We start from the raw sequence: 11151 nt of genomic DNA on the forward strand, positions 1-11151 counted from the left end.
ACCATGCTGTGCTGCCGTACCATGCAGTGTTGCGGGTGGTGAATGTGCTCTCCATAATGCAGCTGCACAATGCTCACCTTCTCCACTTCAAGCTCCTGGATAAACAGCGACTGGTGAGGCCTCCTCTTTTTCCTCATGTCCACTATCATCTCGTTTGTCTTATCAGTGTCGAGGGTGAGGTTGTTGTCCTCACACTATGACACCAGACCGGCCACCTCGTCCCCACCAGTGATGCGAATATTGATGAGGTGTCGTCCGCTAACTTTAGTATGGTGTTATCCCTATTGGAGGCGACACAGTTGTGGGTGTACAGGGTGTAGAGGATGGGACTGAGAACACAACCCTGTGGAACGCCAGTGTTAGTACTAATGCTGGCTGAAGTCCAGTTGCCGATCCTGACGGACTGGGGCCTGCTAGTCAAAAAGTCCCGTAGCCAGTCACATAGGGTGGTGTGTAGGCTGAGTGTTGCAAGCTTGTGAGTTTGTGGGGATGACAGTATTGAAGGTGGAGCTGTAATCAACAAAAAGTACCCTGATGTTTGAGTCTTTGTTTTCCAGGGTTTGCGAGGTCTGGAGGGTCTCAAAGCGGGTGCAGAATCGATTGAGGTCATCCAGCAGACTGCCTGCAGAGCTGGTGGTGCTGATGGCGGCCCTGTACTCTGTGATGTGCTGTAAGCCTTGCCACATCTGCCCGGGGTCAGCAGAAGAGTAGACGTCATCCAGCTTCTCTTTATACTGCCTCTCAGCCGCTGTAATAGCTTTCCTCAGTCCAGTTTTGTACTCTGTCTCATTGCCTGATGTAAATGCAAGAGACCGAGTACGCGGCATGTGTCGTACCTGACTGCTGATCCAGGGTCTGGTTGGGGAAAGACTGCAGCAGTGCAGGAGTTGGGTTATTGGTCTTTAATAAAGTCCCACAGAAGAGTTGTTTGCATCAAAGTGCTTGCCAGGCGGTGCAGCCATAACTGAACTTATTGTCTTATCGTTTACGTGTCATAGATAAGTGTGATCACAATACAGTAACTCCATCTTCTCCACACAACAATATCTCACAATGTCCACAAGGGGTCCCTGTAGACCATAGATAAGCTTTTTAACACGTGTCCTACAAGTTGCTCATATTAAGGCACAAATATGGTAAAACTATCAGCAGTTAAACTAAAAAGTCGAACAGTCCTTTATCTACACAGCTGGATGTTATTATTGTGGGGATTATGGCCGCTGCTATTAACTTAGTGCTAAATATCTTACCAACATAGTATCAAAGTACTGAGACATTTAATCTTAACATGCGTGAACAATTATAACCAACATCATTCCAATTAACCTGACAAAGAAATAACACAGATTCATTAACGCACAACTCAATCACACCAAACTGCAGGAATATCCACTCTGAGCGCCTGAGCTCCTTTGGGTGCACTTGATTCTTGCCTCGAGACGTCCAGAGGCCAAGTCCAAGAGTTGAAATTGGACAGAGGTGTGATGCATCTTCCAGGAATGGTGATGTTGTGTTGCGGAGAATGGATCGATCAGCAGGCGGTGATTTCACACACACTGATCTCTTCTCTCAAACAGAATCATGATTTTAACACTGAAAAAAAAAAACGAGGATTGACCCCGAAGTTAAACCTTAACTAACGTCTCGTATTACAGACTTGGTTTTTCAAGTGTTTACGTTTCACTGTTTTCTTCCAGTTTTAACTTATTGTGTGGAGACGTGTCAGCGGTGATTTGTGAAAGGAGAGCAGCGAGAAAGAGACGGAAGTGAGGCCTGCTGCTCCACGAAAATGTCTTTGTAAAACTGATATTCAAAGCATTTAATAAAATGAGCTCCATGACTCTGAAAATAAAACAGCAATTCTGAAATTTGTGGACCAAATGCAGACGAAGCTCAACCGAAATCTAACAATGAAAACATGTTATTGATCTCAAATCTGAAGGACTTTAGATTCTTACTTTCAGACTCAACTGTAAGTTGAACGTTGTGATTGTGTTTGTGATGAACTGAAATATGTGAAGTCCAGAAACGACTGATTGGATATATGATTATAAAAGCAGCTGTAGTGCACATATACTTTCTGCTTTTCTGTACTTATATATAAATTAAAATTAAACTTTGGACTGTTTTTAAATGTTTTTATCCGAGTATTTTATTACATTTTATGAACTAATTGATTCAAGAAAATCTTTAGTTTACTGAGCACATGATAACAATAAACATGATACATAAATTATTATGTGCAGTTGGGGGGGGGGATTCTTACAGCTTCTTTAAAATAAAAACCATTAAAAAAACCATCAAACTGTAACTAACAGACATAAAGAAATAAAAATAAAATAAAAGTCATTTGTCTTTTTCATGTTCATCTTTGCCCGTGTCTCTCTCAGCTGAGTGCACCGACACGTTCAGATCAATCAATCAATCAATCTTTATTTGTAAAGCACTTTTCATACAAAAAATGTAGCACAAAGTGCTTCACATGGTTAAAAGCAGCCCACCCCACCCACCCACCCCCCACACTCTCATTAACATAAACGATCATGAATACACACATTCCCCCCCCCCAACACACACACACACACACAGACACACACACGCACACTTAAAGAGTAAAATTGGGCTGGGCACACATGAGCCAAGTGAGGAAACACTATCACAGGGAGCCGTCTGCACCGGGAGCCGGTCACAGACCGCAGCCTCCAGGCTGGGCACACAGCAGAAGGGAGGCAAAGAAGCCCCCCAGCCAGGCTGAGAGATAAAGGCAAACAGCCCAAAATAAACATTTGGCATTTAACAAAACATTTAATATTTCTGATATTTTTCTTATTATGATGTAAAGAGAAAAGAGAAAATGTGAAAGGTGGCATTTTATGATTAAACCAGAGACACAAAACAAAACATAATTTAAAACACTGAAAAAACCCCCCAACACATTTACAGTAACAATAATGTAGAAATAATATTTTAAGGGGGGGGGGGGGGGGGGGGGGGGACTGGATAGTCTTGAGGGACCTGAGAAGCCACTAATGTGTTTTGAACCTCTGACATTTAACAAGAGGATTTTTATCTGGATACATTTGAGTTGCTCCAGTTTCTGAAACATGTTGATGTTTATTTAATTCATACATAATTCGCCTACTTGCTGCATACAATTCTACTACTGCACATAATGTCCCCCATGTATATATTCTTAATGTATATAATGTTCTTCTCTCCCTCTTTTGCACAGTCGAGGAGCGTGTCAGGATACATTTCACTGCGTGTTGTACTTGTATGACTATGCATGCAACAAATAAAGAATCTTGAGTCTTGAATCTTGAGGGAATCTTTGAGTCGTGGCCTGCCAATATGGTGCTGCACTCCCACAATGCATTGCGGTGTTACGTCAACTCCAAAGCCCTATAACGACTCTAAATCCCAGTAACGTTCCTGATTTTGGCATAATAACTAGTTACCGTGCTCGTTATTACAATAATAACGTCGTTACTGTAACGCTTTACTTCATAACGCGTTAGTCCCTGCACTGTAAATGAATCAGTGAAAACAAAACGAGGGAAATCATCTGAGTCTGAAGTTTGGGCTGAGTGTAGGAGACTGCGTCTGAGCTGCAGACACACAAGAGAACAATTTATTTAAACCTCAGATTGTTTTTGTTTTTTTTACATTTTTGATCATCATTTTTTCTTTGATCAGTCAGTGAAAAACACAGAAATATCTTTGAACTGTTTGTAGTTACATTTTTTGACTTTTGGGAGTTAAAAAAGTGTTATAATGTGTTATACCTCAGAGATAAACGTACCTATATACACACACACGGTTGCAATTTAGGCTTGAAAGATTCACGGGTCAGTCATACGTGGCTTAAGTAAATATTCGAAAAATGGTGTAAGGACAGAAAATGTCTTCTTTTAAAGACTTTGGAAAGAAGAATTAATTTTCAAGAGGATGAAAAAACCTAACATACAAGTCAAGACTTGCTCAGCAAAAGTACAACTTCCTCATTAGGAAGGATGTTTCCATCACTGTCCTGCTGCTCTACTTCAGGTTTATGAACAGCAGCAAATAATCATTAAATCAGAAGGAAAGATTTTATACAAAATTTCAAATCTGCATATAGAGAAATAAGAGAATGAATAAAAGATGAAGTCTTAATTAAATGAAACAGCACGAGAGTCTGCTGTGTAAATGACGGTTAATTTTATCTGACTGCAGATATAAAACGTAGCATTAATAAGGTAATCACAGTGTGAGACAAACATTAAAGTGCAGAGCAAAGCTGGACTTTACTGTAGCTTAGTGTTCATTTCCCAGTAACAACAGCCAGTATCATGTTTCATGTATCATGAGCATCATGGAAGTCACTGCTTCATGTGACAATAACAAGACATTCATTTCATCATGAGCCATAATTTTAAAAACGCTTCTCATAAATATAAAACAGCAGCATTTCCTTCACGCTGACTCAATATGAGACAAGAGTAAAAGTAAAGATTTCATTTCACTGACGTATGAATCTGTTGTCCTGAACAGAGAATCTAAGTTTCTTCTGGAGTGTCTGATGTGGCGGCTCCGTGTCACCGTTACAAGGATCCTTAGAAGGATCATCACTCTGGTTTCTCTAAGAATCTGCAAACAACAGATCAAAATAAATATTACACAAAGGCAACTTTTACATTAACACATACACGTGATAAATGGAGCTCCCAAAAAGCTGAGAATTATCAGCATCTCATTTAAAGCCACTGGACTGTGAGTGAAACTCTTTAACTTTAAAGACTTTAATGTTAACAATGAACCCAGTGAGCAGAAGCAGCTGTGAGGCTTATTAATTTGCATCTATAACATGTTCATGACTCCAAGTTTCAATAAAGAAACTCAACAAGTCACACATCACCTGTTAGCAGGAGAAACAACTATCCCTCCTCCTCTGCTGATGCTCCTCAGGGACGCAGGGGGTGGAGTCTATCCCAGCATCCATAGGGCGAGAGGCGGGGTTAACCCAGGACAGATCAGCAGTCTGTCACAGGGCCAACACAGAGACAGACAACCACTCACACTCACACCAGTTAACCTCCTGTCCCCATCATCTCTGCTTTAAACACATCATAGCAGGATGCAAACTTCCCGAATCTGATACTTTTCATTTTGGTCATTAAAACAACAACAACAACCAATAAACCAAAAATATGATTTTGCAACAAGAGCTCGAGTTTAACCATTTTCTTTCTTTGCTCATTTATTCATTCATATAACTTTTGTTTGTTTCTGTAGCAACTCATATTTTTCCCAGGGTTCACGGATAAAAACATACAAAACATCAACGTGTGAAACTGCAGACAATCAACCCTGAACCTGAACACATCAAATAGTTCCTGCTTTACCTTCCAGCACAATCAAACACACAACAGAACAAAGTGTTGTGAATATGTTCAGTGAAACAGTGACAAAGAAATTATATTTAAGGCAACATCACCACTATTGTCAATTTTGAGAAACAAAAAAATTATAAAAAAATAATTCCTAAATGCTGTTTAAGATGTCCTTTTCTGAGAAATGAACTGAAGTGTATTTTTAGCATACCTAATGCCCCCCCCCCCCACACACACACACACAATAAAAAACCCAACAAAGAAGGAGCTGTGAGTAACAAAATAAAACAAAACTCAATATCCGTGGTATAGTCATGTCGACAGATTACAGAGATGTTGATATAATCCATCAAACGTACCTTTTTGGATGATTAGACGGTAAAGTAGAGGAAACACACAGACACAGCTATCAGCACGACCGCAGAGAGAATCCCACAAACAAATGAAACTATGAGCACGATGTCTCCACCACACGACTCAAACAGCTGGTCTGAAACACACGACACCAGCCTGCTGTTAACACGAGTCTCCATGACATGCACAAAGTGCTGCTTTCAACCCAGAAATAATAATTTAGTCTGGGATCAATGAAAAGCACATTCATAAAAACAGCATCATTCACAGACTGAAACATGACGAGCGGGAATCAAACCTGGAACAAAGATCTCGTCAGCAGCTCGGTGGCTGAGCTCCTCCTGTGTGGCTACACAGTGGAAGAGGCTGCTGTTTGTCCTGGTCACCGTGGTGAGGAGGGTGATGTCATAGCGCTCTCCTGTGTGTGACACCTGTGGCTCCTCAGCAGGAAGGATGTTTCCATCGCTGTCCCTCCACTCTACTTTAGGTTTTGGAGAAGCACCTCTGACCTCACACTTCAGCTGCACCCCGACCTCGCTGATGTTCAGGATCCCAACAAACGGCTTCGGAGCTGCACCTGTGAACACAGCAGCAGGACGGGTGATTTTCACTCACTGAGACACGAGTCAGAACAAGCAAATCAGCCAAGTAGCTTAAAACTGACTTCAGTGAAACAGGGAAAAGTTCTGCGTTGTTGGTGTTCCTGCTTCATGACAGACGCGTCTGAAGTGGGTTACAGAGCACAGGACTGTTGAATCTGAGGAATGTAGAATAATTTTTGTTTCTGCTGATTTGTTTTCCTACCAGCCAGCCTGTCTGAACACACCCTGTTCTTATCCCGAGAACAAGCAGAGGCATCAGGAGATAAATATCTGCGGTCACTTTCTCCACAAAGTGAATGGTTGTTTGAACCAACACTAACAGTACTAAGAGTACGGAGCATGATCGATACACTTGATTTCTTTTGTCATTAACAGCAGAAAACACCAAATATTACTGATATCAAATCAGTATAAAGTTTTTATATCAATATTGTGGTAAAAAAGGAATATTTCACCTCTTGTCTGTTATAAAAGTTCACATGTGCTTCGCTTTTTAAACTTGGTCTTTGGTTTGTTTTCAGAAATGAAAGACTCACCAACAACGAGGGTGACGTTAAACGTTTCTCTGTCTGGCTGATGAAATGGAAAATCACAGGTGTAGTCTCCACTGTCGGCCACCTTGGTGTTTCTGATGATGATGGAGGCGTTACCAAACTTCAGCTGCTCTGAAAAGTGTGACACGCGTCCTCTGAAGTGCTCGTCTTGACCTCGCAGGCCGTTATTGTAATGAAGTCCAGCATCGTACACAAACACCTCCCTGTCGTCGTTTTTCCTCCAATCAAAGCGCGTTCGTACGAGGCTCTCCTGGGAGCTGAGCGAGCACGGCAAGATGATATAACCTCCTTCAGATGCCACCACCATCACAGTTCCTAAAGAATGAATCACAGTTTAAACCTCATCAGAACAAAACATGAATGATACAGAGCTAAATATAAAATAAGTAGCTCGTAAACACATCATCTCAACTGAAACAACAGTTTATAACCGAGTTAGAAAACAGTTTTATTCAGCATTTGAACTCATGGCAGATGTGAGTCACATGACCAAACCATTTAAGGAAGTTAGCATGAGTGTAAAAATAAACTGGATGCACTTCTGTTCTGTTTATTTCAAACATGCCAAACACCAGGACAGGAAAACCATCAAACACACAGACTCCTCCTGTGCTCACTTCATGTTCGTCAAACCCCAGGTGAAGTGAACAGGTGAGTGTGATCACCTTTACCTGTGGAGTACACACCTCACAACCAAGAACATAGAAACCAAACATTATCAATCCAGAAAGCATGCCTCCCTCCTACAGCAGCTTTATTAGGGAAACATTGCTCTTATTAAGTTGGACCGTCTTTACCTTCAGAGCTGTTAATGGCGCAGAGTCAACAAGCTAATTTCTTTCTTTAAGCCTTAAGTGCTGTCCTGCTGGAAGCAGCCATCAGGAGATGGTGCACTGTAGTCATTAATCGATAAACACAGTCAGCAACAAAACTCAGGTAGGAAGGGTGGAGTTGTAATGACGCTGGTACCGAGAGACCCACACCACCAGCAACCGGAACGATACCAGGAAGGATGGAGCCATGCTTTCTTTTATTTACACCATATTCTGACCCTCCATCTAAACATGGCAGCAGAAATAAAGTCTCATCACACCAGGCAGCGTTTTTCTATTCTGCTGTTTGATCAGTTTAGCCTCAGTTTCCTGTTCTTTGCTGACAGCAGGCCCCAGTGTGCTCTTCTGCTGCTGCAGCCCATCTTCAAGGTCCAAAGTGTGTTCAGAGATGCTCTTCTGCCCACTTTGGTTGTAACGAGACGTTATTAGAGTTGCCTTCCTCGCCATTCTTCTCTGACATCATGAAGGCATTTCAACTGCAGAACTGCAGCTCACTGGATGTTTTAATGCATGCTCAATTATTCAGGTAAGTAAATCCGAAAAAGTTGATTCTGTTCATCTGACCTCCCAGCCCATTGTTCATTCAGTGGACTGGTTTCAGTCATTATGCAAATGTACTGTTTATAAGGTTGGGGAAACCTGCAGTCAGCTGAGACTGAAGAAGTCACCTGGATGAGTGACGAAATGTTTCTCCCACTGAAAACGTCCAGATGAACAGAATCAACTTTTTGGGCGCTCACGGGACAGTTTCTTTTTTTTCCCGAATGATTCTCGGTAAACCCCACAGATGTTTGTTTGTTCCTTTAATCCCACCAACTTTATTTTCTTTTTTTTCATAACAAATAAAGAGAGCTCAAAATGTGAGAATTATTTAAGCCTTTTGATTTTAAAAAGGGAATATAAAACAGACTCATTCTTCCCTTCTTTCTGAAGTGAGCATTTATCATATGTGACCATTAATATATTTTTTATTAATATTTATACTGTATTAGCAAATGGGGCAGGCAGGTTCTGTCTTTGACTGCAGGTGAGTTTAAACAGTTGCTGTGAAGCTCTGAGTTTGTTCACTTTATAAAGGAGATCAGAATCAACTCTCAGGGAGACGCTGTGATCACAGTTACTGATGATTTCTTACCGTTTTCATGTCCTGCTGTTACCGCAGACACCGTCAGAGGGAAGAGGCTCAGAGATAAAAACTCAGATAAAAACATGATGCTGAATAAAGTCTGTTCCTCCCTGCGATCCAAACAGCAGTAGCTGAAATCTCTAAAAGTGAGTGAGCACTTCCTGCAAATCCCCCCCAAAAAAAGAATCCCGGGAGTTCACGAGTCTTTGAGTCCGGTGTGACTCAGGCTGGAGCAGGAATAGGAGCAGGTCTTCCCTGGTGTGTGTGTGTGTGTGTGTGTGTGTGTGTGTGTGTGTGTGAGAAACTCTGCCTCAACAGACTGGAGAGAAAAATATGCAGTGCAGACCATCGTCACACGTTGAGTCAACCTTTCGTTACTTCAGATTTTTCATGCATGCATCAAGTCATAGCTGTTAGTAATAATATTCCATCCTGTCCTTCGTTGGTCGAGCTGGTTGGATGACAGAGGAACATGTAAAAACCGCCTGTTTCCAGAGAAGTTCAGTTCACTGAAACAAAACAGCATCACATTTCCTAGAAGTTCACTGTGGGCATGTCACGTTTAAACATGCGCGGGCCCGTTGCAAGAATTAATGCTGGTCGCCGCCCAATAAACACAGAAAGCACGAGTCCAGAGAAGATTTATACCTGTACAGGTTCTGATCAGAGTCCACCTCCAGTCCTCATCCTTCCAAAACCACAAAAATCTAAAATATCTGACCAACATGTGGACAGCTCTGTGAAAGCTGCTTAAACATGATTCTGTTACTGTTACATTCACACAGTAGCCCGACGCCGTCATTATCAAAGTCATTATTTAAACTCAGCTGAATAAAATCAAGGATGATTTTGAGGTAATGAAGAACTCAAGCTCCACGTGTCTCCCACACCGAGACTTTAGGCTTTTATTTTTTAGGCATTTTAACGTACTCTTACTTTGAAAATCAGTGGATTATTCTACATCCTGTTTACAGTTTTGTTTTTTGTTTTTCTTTTGTTTTGTTTTTTAAATCTTCATTAAAAAAATTATTCATTTAAGCAATTTTTGAATTATACCTTTTTTTCGGTATTCATGGACAGCCGAGTAGCTCAGGCCCTTCCTTGGTCTTGGTTTGCTCTCACATCAGGGTCTGGACTGCAGCTAGAGCTGATCTGCAGCTCTGCTGAGCGCTGAAGGGTCACTTCAGCCAGGACAAAGCCCAGGTAGAGAACTGATTCATGTTCAAATACATGAGGGAAAAACTGTAGGGAGAATTATTTGCCTTCAGGGCTTTACAGCAGAGATGATTTCTGAGAGAACTTCTTTAAAATAACTTTTTGTGAATTCCTGTGATTAAAAATAGTTTTAAAGCTTCAAAAATGAAGTAAAGATATAAACAGAAAGTGAAGAGACAACTGGAGCAAAACCAGGGCCTCTCTGCACGTTCATGTAATACCAACATTTACCACAAGATGGAGCAATGACTCAAAGTAACCTTTATGCAACCAGGAATGTAATTAAGACGCTTGATTTGGCTGTTGTCATTATTTTTACCTTTTGTTTTTGATTTGTTTGCTTGTTTTTTTTTTTAAATATTGGAAGCCTGAGCAAAGATGAAGGAATTACAGTAGGATAAAATACAACAAACAACAAGTCAACACACTGAGAGGAAAAAAAATGTAAGAAGGTGGAAAGAAAAAAAAACACATTTCATTTATAGTACGAATTATTTCATTTATTCATTTTATTCTTTTGTGTGTGTGTGTGTGTGTGTGTGTGTGTGTGTGTGGGGGGGGGGGGGGGAGCAGCGCTAGGCTCACATGACATATTTACTTTGACAGTAATAGGTTGGGGCGTCTGACAATCAATGTTATTTTAAAGCATCATTCGCCACCTCTCCATTTTTTTTCTCTCACCTCGTTCTACAGTACACTAGTGTAACACCTGGTAGTGTGGTAACTTGTGCACCCCGATCAAGCTCGCCCAAATCACTGGAACACAAACACCATAAAGCCCAGAAGCCCCAGATTGGTCGTGACCAATAGCAAAGACCACAAAGCCAAGAAGACCAGATGTCTCTGTTTTTTCTGAGAAACAATGAAAGTCTGCACCAGTGTCTAAAGTCACCACGGAGATCAAGTATAAGCCAACAAGCACATCCCCGCCCCACAGACGTAAGGGCCCCCAGAGAGAAGGGCCTCGAACACCGCAGAAGCCGAGGGACAGCGAACAGACCCGAAGGCCAGGCAGGGCACCAGCCAGCACAACCCATGCGCCATGACCCACCCCCAAAGGCGCAGGATACCCGAGCCCCAGACTCCCGGACCCCC

This window comes from Pelmatolapia mariae, linkage group LG5, assembly GCF_036321145.2.
Source record: "Pelmatolapia mariae isolate MD_Pm_ZW linkage group LG5, Pm_UMD_F_2, whole genome shotgun sequence".
Lineage (NCBI taxonomy): Eukaryota > Metazoa > Chordata > Actinopteri > Cichliformes > Cichlidae > Pelmatolapia > Pelmatolapia mariae.